This window comes from Aedes albopictus, chromosome 1, assembly GCF_035046485.1.
Source record: "Aedes albopictus strain Foshan chromosome 1, AalbF5, whole genome shotgun sequence".
Lineage (NCBI taxonomy): Eukaryota > Metazoa > Arthropoda > Insecta > Diptera > Culicidae > Aedes > Aedes albopictus.
This window is the reverse complement of record NC_085136.1, coordinates 94,890,140-94,900,905: the sequence shown is the minus strand read 5'-3', so window position 1 is coordinate 94,900,905 and position 10,766 is coordinate 94,890,140. Positions and strand designations below refer to the sequence as shown.

At 37.3% G+C, this 10,766-nt stretch overlaps 1 protein-coding gene across 1 annotated transcript in view; it reads left to right on the top strand.

Annotated features, from left to right (window-relative positions):
* Positions 1-1,102: 1,102 nt before the first annotated feature.
* The window catches only part of LOC109402049 (carbonic anhydrase-related protein 10), a 451,175-nt gene continuing 441,511 nt past the window's right edge, over positions 1,103-10,766 (top strand). The window contains exon 1 of the mRNA XM_029855977.2: positions 1,103-1,911. The gene's annotated coding sequence lies outside the window, so the exon portion shown is untranslated. The remainder of the gene's footprint in view (positions 1,912-10,766) is intronic.

The window sequence follows — 10,766 nt, the reverse complement described above, 5'->3', positions numbered from 1 at the left end:
CATCGCAACATGTGCCCAATATCACAGTAAAAATACCACGAGGAATTTGAATATTAATGTTGGGAACGAAAAAAAATATATTTTTTTTAGCGTAAGACTTAAGTTAGAGTAAAAGTAAGAGTATAATGAGTAAGAGTAAGAGTAAGAGTAAGAGTAAGAGTAAGAGTAAGAGTAAGAGTATAAGGAGCAAGAGTAAGAGTAAGAGTAAGAGTAAGAGTAAGAGTAAGAGTAAGAGTAAGAGTAAGAGTAAGAGTAAGAGTAAGAGTAAGAGTAAGAGTAAGAGTAAGAGTAAGAGTAAGAGTAAGAGTAAGAGTAAGAGTAAGAGTAAGAGTAAGAGTAAGAGTAAGAGTAAGAGTAAGAGTAAGAGTAAGAGTAAGAGTAAGAGTAAGAGTAAGAGTAAGAGTAAGAGTAAGAGTAAGAGTAAGAGTAAGAGTAAGAGTAAGAGTAAGAGTAAGAGTAAGAGTAAGAGTAAGAGTAAGAGTAAGAGTAAGAGTAAGAGTAAGAGTAAGAGTAAGAGTAAGAGTAAGAGTAAGAGTAAGAGTAAGAGTAAGAGTAAGAGTAAGAGTAAGAGTAAGAGTAAGAGTAAGAGTAAGAGTAAGAGTAAGAGTAAGAGTAAGAGTAAGAGTAAGAGTAAGAGTAAGAGTAAGAGTAAGAGTAAGAGTAAGAGTAAGAGTAAGAGTAAGAGTAAGAGTAAGAGTAAGAGTAAGAGTAAGAGTAAGAGTAAGAGTAAGAGTAAGAGTAAGAGTAAGAGTAAGAGTAAGAGTAAGAGTAAGAGTAAGAGTAAGAGTAAGAGTAAGAGTAAGAGTAAGAGTAAGAGTAAGAGTAAGAGTAAGAGTAAGAGTAAGAGTAAGAGTAAGAGTAAGAGTAAGAGTAAAACAGAAGAGAAAGCAAATAAAAAATAGTAGACTGAAGTATTTGTGATATTTTTTGCTTGAAATCATTTACTGATTCGATATATTAGCTTTACCGTTTTGCCGTTTGTCTCAGTGCATGCGGTGCGATGTTTTTCCGGAGCCCATCCGTTTCTCACACCTTTCCCCGAACAGCTGGCCCAACAGCGCGAGAAAACTCTCCCCCAATGTCAAACTTCGGCTCCCCATCATCGTGGAGCCGACCGACCCGAGCGATAGTAAACATTTTGCAACAACAACCGATCCGACGACGACGACAGTCGTCGGGACACCACACGAGGACTACCACAAGGCATACCGCCCGGTGGCAGTGCACGCACTAGATAGCCGAGCCGCGAAGATAGGATTGCACTCAGGCAGGACTCGCCAGATGATGGGAAAAATTGTTTTAGTTTATGCTTAGCTTCGCTTCCGACCGGACGCGCGATTCGGATTATCTGGCCGCGGGAACCGAACCGATGCGGTGTGCAGTTAGGGGGGCGAAGGGTCTTCTATTCCACCTAGTGTGATGGAGACTTTGTTTCTCCGTGCGAGGGAAGAACAGCTGCTTGCAGACTGTGCAGTTTTTGGGTGATGCGTTCTGGGGAAGTTTTTGGGTTAACAGCTGAGCAAGGACTCTGCTGAATAGTTCTGTCTAGACGTGTTGTGAAGTCGTGATTCAGGTGTGAATTTTGGAAGAAAACAACCTTAGAAGCGGTTGGTGAACCGGAGGAAAATTAATCAAACGTATGAGAACGCTGAGAAGCGCGCGTGTGTTTGTAAGTGTGTTGCCGTCAGCAAGTAACGAATCCAAGTGACTTCAATTCAAGTGAAATTGGCGAAACGTGCTCGACAAAGTGTTACGTGGTGCTTCTGGGTGGGTGATATAAAATTTATTCTTTGTAAATCGATGCGGTGTATAAGTGAAACAGATTGTCGACAGTCCTAAGCTGAAAATTAACCGTTTGATCATTGTAAAAATCAATGAGAATACAATCATTCAACAATTCACCGAACTTTGGTAAGGAATATCAAATTTTGTGTAACCATAATAGTTTTATTTTAAGAGGAATAGTTGTGGAATACTAAAGCATTGGGATTCCTATTTTCTTTTGGTTACGGATTGTTAATCACTCGTGCTTTTTATAAATGAATCAAAAATTGAAACTCCTCTCGTATATCCGCTCTTAATATAAACTGAAATTATGTTTGAAGAAATAGTTGGAAATTTATGTATTGATCTTTGGTAAACTTTCAGAAAAAGACGTTCAAAGGTTTCTTTATCATTTTATTTAGCTAATACTTCGCTTATCATTCCTTCAACAGCAAACGGAATTATTCTTTCCACATTGTTCATAAGAATCTTGAGAAGAATGCATAATGGAATTCCTCACAGATTTCCATAAAGAACTGCCTTGAAAACATGTATAAACAAATTCCTAAAAGATACCCCGAAGGAATCCTTGATTAAGCTGCTGCAGATAGATTTTAAAAACAATTATTGAAAAATTTGTAGAGAAGCCGTTGAAGAGATTTTCATAGGAATTCCTGGAAACATTCATGGAGAAAATCTCTGAATGAAGCTTAAGTAATTTCTGGAGTACACCAAAACCTCCATTTAGGTAATGAGTCGGGACTGCCTAAATAGAATTTTTACCTAAATGGATTCATTACCTGAATGGATTCAGTCTATTACCTAAATGGAGTACAAGGTTGAAAATAAGTTCAAGAAGTGAGATTGACTAGGAGATTTAAAGGAGATCATGCGGAGTTTCAGAGGACTTGAAGGGAGTCTCAGGAAAGGAGGGGCTTTAGGGGCATTTTCGGGGGTTTTGGAGGGTCTCAGGTCAGAATTGTCATTCAAATGACTAGATGAGCACGAAACACGAAAAACCCTGCAAAATTCCGCCAGACTGAAAAATTGTTGAATGTCGGGTCAAAGTCGGGTCAATTTTTATCGTATGTTGGGTCACTGTTGGACCAACATCGAACAACTGTTGGGTCTATATTGGGTTTGCCGGCCAAAATGAAAACAGGTCAATGATAGGTTGATGTCGAGTTTGACGTCATCAATGATGACCAATGAGAACCAAATTCCATTTAGGTAACGTTACCTAAATGGAGGGACCTAAATAGATTTTACCTAAATGGATCCTACCTAAATGGAGGTTTGAGTGTATAGGTTATCTTCGATATTATGTACCCTCCATATAGCAAATTCGATAAAACTTATATTTTGTTTCAATAAGGCAGTTACAAATATTTATTTCACTTTTTGTCCCACCACTCTTTGACTGGTCGAGGGGGGAGGGATAAAAATAATAAAGCATTTAATTTGAAAAATATTAAAAACTCATCGGATTTGTTAAAGAATTTTTAGCAAGACCCGATATTTTGGTAAATTTTTTTTTCTGCCCCCTCAAAATGCAAATTCCAGCCAAAAATTTTTGAAGGGGGGGGGAGACAAAAAGTCAAAATAAAATTTGTATCAGCCTAACGTACAATATTTGAAAATTTCATTTTTTCCAGCTATGATCCTCAGAAATCACTCAAATCAATGTGTTGTTGCAGCATTAGCCTGGTTACCCTGAATTAGCGCAAATTGGGGAGAAATTTAGTTTACGTTTTATCGCAGCACAAAAAAAACGAAATGACTTTTTCGTGAAAACTCATGTTTTTAATTATTGGCTTTGCGAATTTCACTGGAATCATTATATGGAAATTATTTCAGGTCGAATCCATAAAAAAAGCATAAAAAATATTAAATGTTTCTCTGCTTCGATATAAAGTATACTTTGAGAAACCCTACAAAAAGAAAATTTATTTGTACGTTATATTGAAGAGTACCTGTATTCTTAATGCAAATTTATGAAAAACTCGCAAAAACTATAATATCGGAATTTCTGCGAGCATGTTTTTCCTTGCTGGAAATTGTCTTGGGTGCCTATTGTCAGATGTTATTACAATGATTGATTTTGTAAATATTTCACCAACATTTTGTTGCAGAACATGGATGGAGAAAATTGATTCGATACATATAGGTATTTCTTCAGTAAGTTTTTTTTTCAAATATTGGTCAAAACTGCTTTTATGATTTTCTACGGATATAAGCAAACATTCCTTGAAAATTATTCATGAGAGTTGAGGCTGCATCCCTATTACGGTTTCCAGGAAATTCTCAGAATCTTTCCAATGGATTTTTTGAGAAAAAAGCCTCCTTAAATTCTGTAGTTTCTGCAGAAAATAATACAAAACTTAATTTTAATGCTGGAAATAAGGACATTTAGGAAAAACATAGTCTAAATGCTTCCTTCCTAGATCCTACCAGTCATATCCAAATTTGGTAAACAGCTTAGTCTTTTCCAATACCAACCATCTTGTTATTTTTTTCACAAATTTGAAGACATTTTTATACAGGAGGTTTTTCGAGGATGGAAAAACCTTATTTAATTCGTTTTGAATGCAGATAGTTGAGGATGTTCAGACTTTATTATATTCTGGTTCACTACGGCTCTGGTAATTTAGCTCACATGCGTTTTTAAAGTTACTGAACTATTTGAACTATCAATTTTTTTCCATCTAATCCAATCTCACACTAACGCAGTCATTACGTGAATGCATCCTAGAAAATGAAAACGTTTAAAATCTATATTTTTTCTTGTCTAACGACCTGGCCAACTGAGCAGTATGTGTCGCAGAGAAGATTTCAAGGGTTGCTACAATTTTAACATAGTTATAATTTTAAAACATTCTACACCTTGAAACGCTTCCAAATATTAAAACGTGTTCGCATATATATTGCATTTGAACTTTCAAACGAAACAAAAAAAGCATAAACATATAGGGGAATTTACGTATTTTCGGCAGTTTAGTTCTTTTCGTCATGGGGTTTTTTTTGAAACCTGTTAGCCTCAGAGTTGGCCCCAAATCCTTCCCAACCAAGCTGAGTTATGTGCCCAAATTTCAGGCAATTCGACCCACAAAACCCCCCCATGACGAAGAGAATAAACCTGCCGATAATACCCTTCGTCACCCTATTTTGATTTGTATCATTTCAGAGAATACTGTGAAAAGTTCACCTCGTTTTTCTCTGCTTTAGTAATTTATGACAATTTTCAAAAAATTTCATTTATTATCCATTTTATTTCTAACCTCAATAATCTTATTTTTATTGTATGAGATCTCATGGCTTGTATTTCGCATCGTAGCATTTTATAGTGTTATTCTAAAAGGTACCCAGGTAGCACAAAAAAGTATACTTAAGTCTTAATTGATTACAATTGGGTGTAGGAGAACTACATATTGGGAAATACAGGGGATGGCCAAAATGTTTGGGATAGGCAACATTTTTTTCTCTTACAAAAAAGTTCAACATGCTATAACTTTTCATAGAGAGCATCAAAAAATCCAAAATTTTGAATTGTTGTCAACCTATTATATGTGCATCATTGGTACAAATTTGGGCTCGATTGATTAATCTTTCGCAAAGTTAGAACCGTTCGGGTAAAACACTATTTTCTAGACAACTCATTTTTGAGCTGTCAAATCTCGGAAACCAGTGAATCGAACTATCAAATCATAGATACTTTTTGAACGTTAAAAAAGTTATCATGGATTGACACTTTTTGGATTTTTCTCGAAAAAAATTATTTTTTTTAAGTCAATGTCAATAAATTTTAGTGTTGATGTCCAAAGATTTTCCACTTCTGTTCTCAAGTTATCTTTAAACAGATATATTGGAGCCTATTAAGATTAAAGGAAGAACACATAGCAAAGAAAAAAAAGGAAGAACACATTTAGTAATTTTTGTGTGGTATTGTAAATTTGACTTATTTTCCTCTATGTGGGTAAAAATTTCAATCCGGTATAACTTAATTCGCCGTGAGAAAATATTACTTTTCATAACGTTGTATTAAGTATCAATATATCGTTGATAAACGTTAAAAAAATTATTCAATTCGGTTCACTGGTTTCCGAGATATGACAGCTCAAAAATGAGTTGGCTAAAAAATAGTGTTTTACCCGAACGGTTCTAACTTTGCGAAAAATTATTCAATCGAGCCCAAATTTGTACCAATGATGTACATAGAACAGGTTGATAAACAGTCAAAATTTGAGATTTTTTGATGCACTCTACGAAAAGTTACAGCATGTTGATTTTTTTTGTGGAGAAAAAACGTTGCCTATCCCAAACATTTTGGCCACCCCCTGTATATCGTGAATAACTTTTTGAAGAAGATCTTGGAACTTTTGAACATTTCGACTCCCGGGTTAGAGTTAATTTCAGTGTTTAGCTTGAAATTTAGTAGAAAGTAACTTTCTTCCATAATACCACTGCCAGTGAGAGTTCAATTGCATACCCGCTTGTTTCGTAACAGGAGCAAATGATGGTTAACCCTCTAATACCCAACCCCGCCTTTAGACGGGGTATAGTTTGAGCATTTTTGTAATTTTTGTTTAGTGAGCAATCAAATTTTTTATATTTTTGGCTGATATTTAGGACTGTTCTGTATATCTTAAAATGAGTTTTTGTATCTTTTAAACCGTATTTACATTTTTTAAAAATCATTGAAAAATTGATGTTTTAGTCACCTTTTAGAAGTCATTGATTATTTTGTATTGAATAACTACAATTAACATATTTTGAATTTTTCCCAAATCATTCTATTATAGTAAAATAGTTTAAAGGAGTCGAATACACTCTAAAATTATTTTGCTTTAAATTACACGGAAAATAAAATTTTCCATGAAAAAAAATAAAAATAAAATATTTCAACAATAATCGTAAAATCTGAAAATGTTTTCGTCTCAAAAAAACCGCCGTCCAAATAGGCTTCCAAGAAAAAAATAAAAGTATGGGAATGTTCGAAAATAAAAATTAGAAAAATCAAAAACCAAAATTCACAAAATCGAGAATTAAAAAGAATCATCTTACAAAACATGCTTAAATTGATTTTAGATAACGAAAAATGATATTTAGATCAAAATAAAAAAAATGGGTATTAGAGGGTTAAAGTAGATTTTTTTTTCTTTGTAACAATGTTTCGAAGGGGTAAAAGAGCAGGACTTTAAACCGGTCACATTTATTCCGCTGGGACACATTGAATGCCCCGCTCTTCTGAGTCACACATGCATCAACGTTGAAACTCTCATTAACACATCGTATATCAGATAACTTAAAACACGATGAATCATTCATTGTAGGCTTATTGAGTCTTGCTTTGAGCAACCAAATGAGGTAAGTATATCATATCTTAAAACATATTTTTGCGAAAGCAAAATTATTTTCCAATAAACTGCCTACTATTAGAAGTTTAATGTAGGAAATTCAGTTACTTAATCGATTTTTTCAAGTAAACTTTTGAAAAATGTTGGCGCACTTGCCAAAATTTGTTGGATTAATGTATAACTCCTGCTGAAAAAAATCAACATATTACTACTTATAGAATAAATAACTTTTACGTAACATACTTATTAGTAGAATGTCTAGCACGTGAGGAAATGAGGACAGAACTCGGCGTAGACGGTTCAATACGGGAAGTATTGGCTAACGTGTGTTACAGTCTTACGGCTCTGGGCAAGTTTGAGAAGGATCGCTAACTACGATACGCGCCCAAGAAACACACTTGGTTATAAAACAGTCACAGTAGCCTATGTGAGGGTTGCACAGAAGTCACTGTGACTTACTGCGCAACCCTTACATATGCTACCGTGGCTGTTTTGTAACCATGTGTGTTGCTTGGGCGAGACATAGTATAGTACTTCAACTGGGTAAGGCCGTACCAAGACTTAGACGTTAAGTTAGCACTTGAAGCCGACGCATTGGGTACTGCAATCGGTGCAGTGCTACACCCAATTGCCCAGAGCGGTCGTCAATCCCTTGCGTACTTCTCTCAGGAGTTAAGTGCCGCCAAGCAAAACGCCAGCACCTACGATCGGGAGGACCACCTCGCGGCTCGTGAGTTCTGTTTTTACATGGATCACAAGCCCCATACCACAGCATTCCGGCAGCAACTCGAACGAGCCAATCAGGCACAACAAAGGCATCTTACCTTCATCAGCGAATTCACGACGGACAATTGGCATGTACCTGGAAAGGCAAGCAAACCAAGGAACCAATCGATTCCGAGACCATGGCCAAGCAACAGCGGAGTGACCCGGAACTCACCATCTTTCTCTAGAACCCATCAAGCAATACTTATTTGGCTCAGAAGACACTTCAATCGCCGTTATCGACGACGCCATTGTATTACGTCATTTCCACGACTGCAATCTGGCCATTTCTTATCCCGAAGAATTTCCGAACACCTATCACTGAAAAGCTCCATAGCGTTTCTCACCCTGATGTGCAAGACAGGTGGACTTAATCGGTCCTGTACTACCATCGAACGGGAATGCGTATTGTCTGACGATGATGGATAAGTTCACGCGTTAGTCAGAGGTGATCCCGATTCCAAGCATGACGGCAGTTAGTTGCACAAGCCTTCGTGAGCAACTAGAGTGCCCGCTTTGAGTACCAGTCAAGCTGACCAGCGACCTTGGGAAGAAGTTTGAATCTGAGCTCTTCCGAGATCTGACCAGGATGTTGGTAATCACCCACTTGAAAACAACACCATATCATCCCCAAGCCAACGGGCAAAACGAATACACCCACCGACAACTCAAGGCTGCGATCATGTGCCGAAACAACAGCAAGTGGACATAATCGTTGCCGATTGTACCCCTCGTAATGAGAATCATTCTCAAGGAAGATCTGCAAGCCTCTGTTGCCTCAGCAGAAGCTTAGGCTTACGGAATAACCCTAAGGTTGCCCGGAGAACTTTCAACCATATCGCCAAGCAAGAAATCATCACCGGACTTGATTAGTGAACTGAAGTAGCAAATGGTTCAGCTTCGGCCCACTCCAACGAGCAATCATGCCAAGCCAACGACCTGTGCCCAGAATGAATTGAACACCTGCCGCCACGTTTTTTTTTTTTTTTTTTTGTGAAAACCCTACAATGGAACCTTCCGAGTACTCCGTCGGAAGAAGAAAGTCTTCATCATAGATGGAGTTGAAAAAAAATAAATGTATTTGATAAAAAAATACTTAAATTTGATAAGAAATTTTCTGAAAGACTCTAAATTCACCTTAAAATTTGAGAATTTTTTGGGTTATTTATTTGTGCCCTTCCTCACAATGTTGAATTCCGACCAAAATATTCCAAGGGGGACCCCTCTTGACTTAAGAGAAAATCGAAGTTTGTGTCAGCCTTATTCAGAAAAGTAAGAATTTATCAATTATGGCGAATTTGGAAACTTAATGATGGCTCAGATGCCGACGTTATGTAAACGTATAAACAGAGCTGAAAAATATCAAACCTCTCTGTTGACTGCTTGACCACCTTCACTAGCACTGGATGCCGATCAACATCGAGACATTTCGGCAAAAAACAAATCTGCGCACTTTAGCCTTTATTTTATTATCATTGGTTTTACGATTCATGTTAAATTTGACAAAAAAATTGCAAGCAAGTAAAATTTCCCATAATAAAACCCATTCAAATTTCAACTGTGTTACAGAGCGCGAGGGCTCAACCAGTTGCATCAAAATTGTGCGCAGTAATTTTAGACGCAAAAGGGGATTGATGCTATATAATTTAAATTTTCCCATACAACGTTGATCCATCCTACTGTATAATTACGTCTCAGGAATCTAAAATAGTTTGATTTGACAAGATCGCTTAGATTTTTTCAAGACTTTGTTGTTTTACGCATATTTATCGCTCGCATCGATTTTGTTCACCTTCATAATTTCAGCGATGCATCCAATCCTGATTCTGCAACATTGCTGGTATCTTAGGTGCGGTCAGAGACTATTTTCTTGCTGCCGTTTATCTCGTAATCGAGCATATTCAATGATTTGATGTTTCGCATGTATGGGTTTGATTCACTTTTTTTATTGACCACTTCCGATGGGACACCTGGAATTGATTCCGAAACACAACCGGTTCAGATACGGTATGAAACTATATTCCTGCTTACCGTTCATCTGGTTATCGAAAAAGCCGCTATTTGAAGTGTCGCATGCCTGGATTTGGTTCACTTTTTTAATTGGCCACTTCCGATGGGACATGCGGAACCGGTTCCGGAACACAACCGGTTCAGATATGGTCTGAAACTATTTTCCTGTTTACCGTTCATCTGGTTATTGATAAAGCCGCTATTTGGTGTGTCGCATGTATACGTTTGGTTCACATTTTTAATTGGTCACTTCCGATGGGACACCTGGAACTGGTTCTGGAACACAACCTGTTTAGATACGGTATGAAACTATTTTCCAGCTTACCGTTCATCTGGTTATCGAAAAAGCGGCTATTTGATGTGTCGCATGCATGGGTTTGGTTCACTATTTTAATTGGCAACTTCCTGCTGGACATGTGGAACCGGTTCCGGAACACTACTGTTTCAGATATGGTCTGAAACTATTTCCCTGTTTACCGTTCATCTGGTTATTGAAAAAGCCGCTATTTGGTGTGTCACATGCATAGGTTTGGTTCAGTTTTTCAACTGGTCACTTCCGATGGGACACCTGGAACCGATTCCGGAACACAACCAGTTCAAATACGGTATGAAACTATATTCCTGCTTACCGTTCATCTGGTTATCGAAAAATCCGCTATATGATGTGTCGCATGCCTGGATTTGGTTCACTTTTTTAATTGGCCACTTCCAGCGGGACATGCGGAACCGGTTCCGGAACACTACCGGTTCAGATATGGTCTGTAACTATTTTCCTGTTTACCGTTCATCTGGTTATTGATAAAGTCGCTATTTGGTGTGTCGCATGCATACGTTTGGTTCACATTTTTAATTGGTCACTTCCGATGGGACACC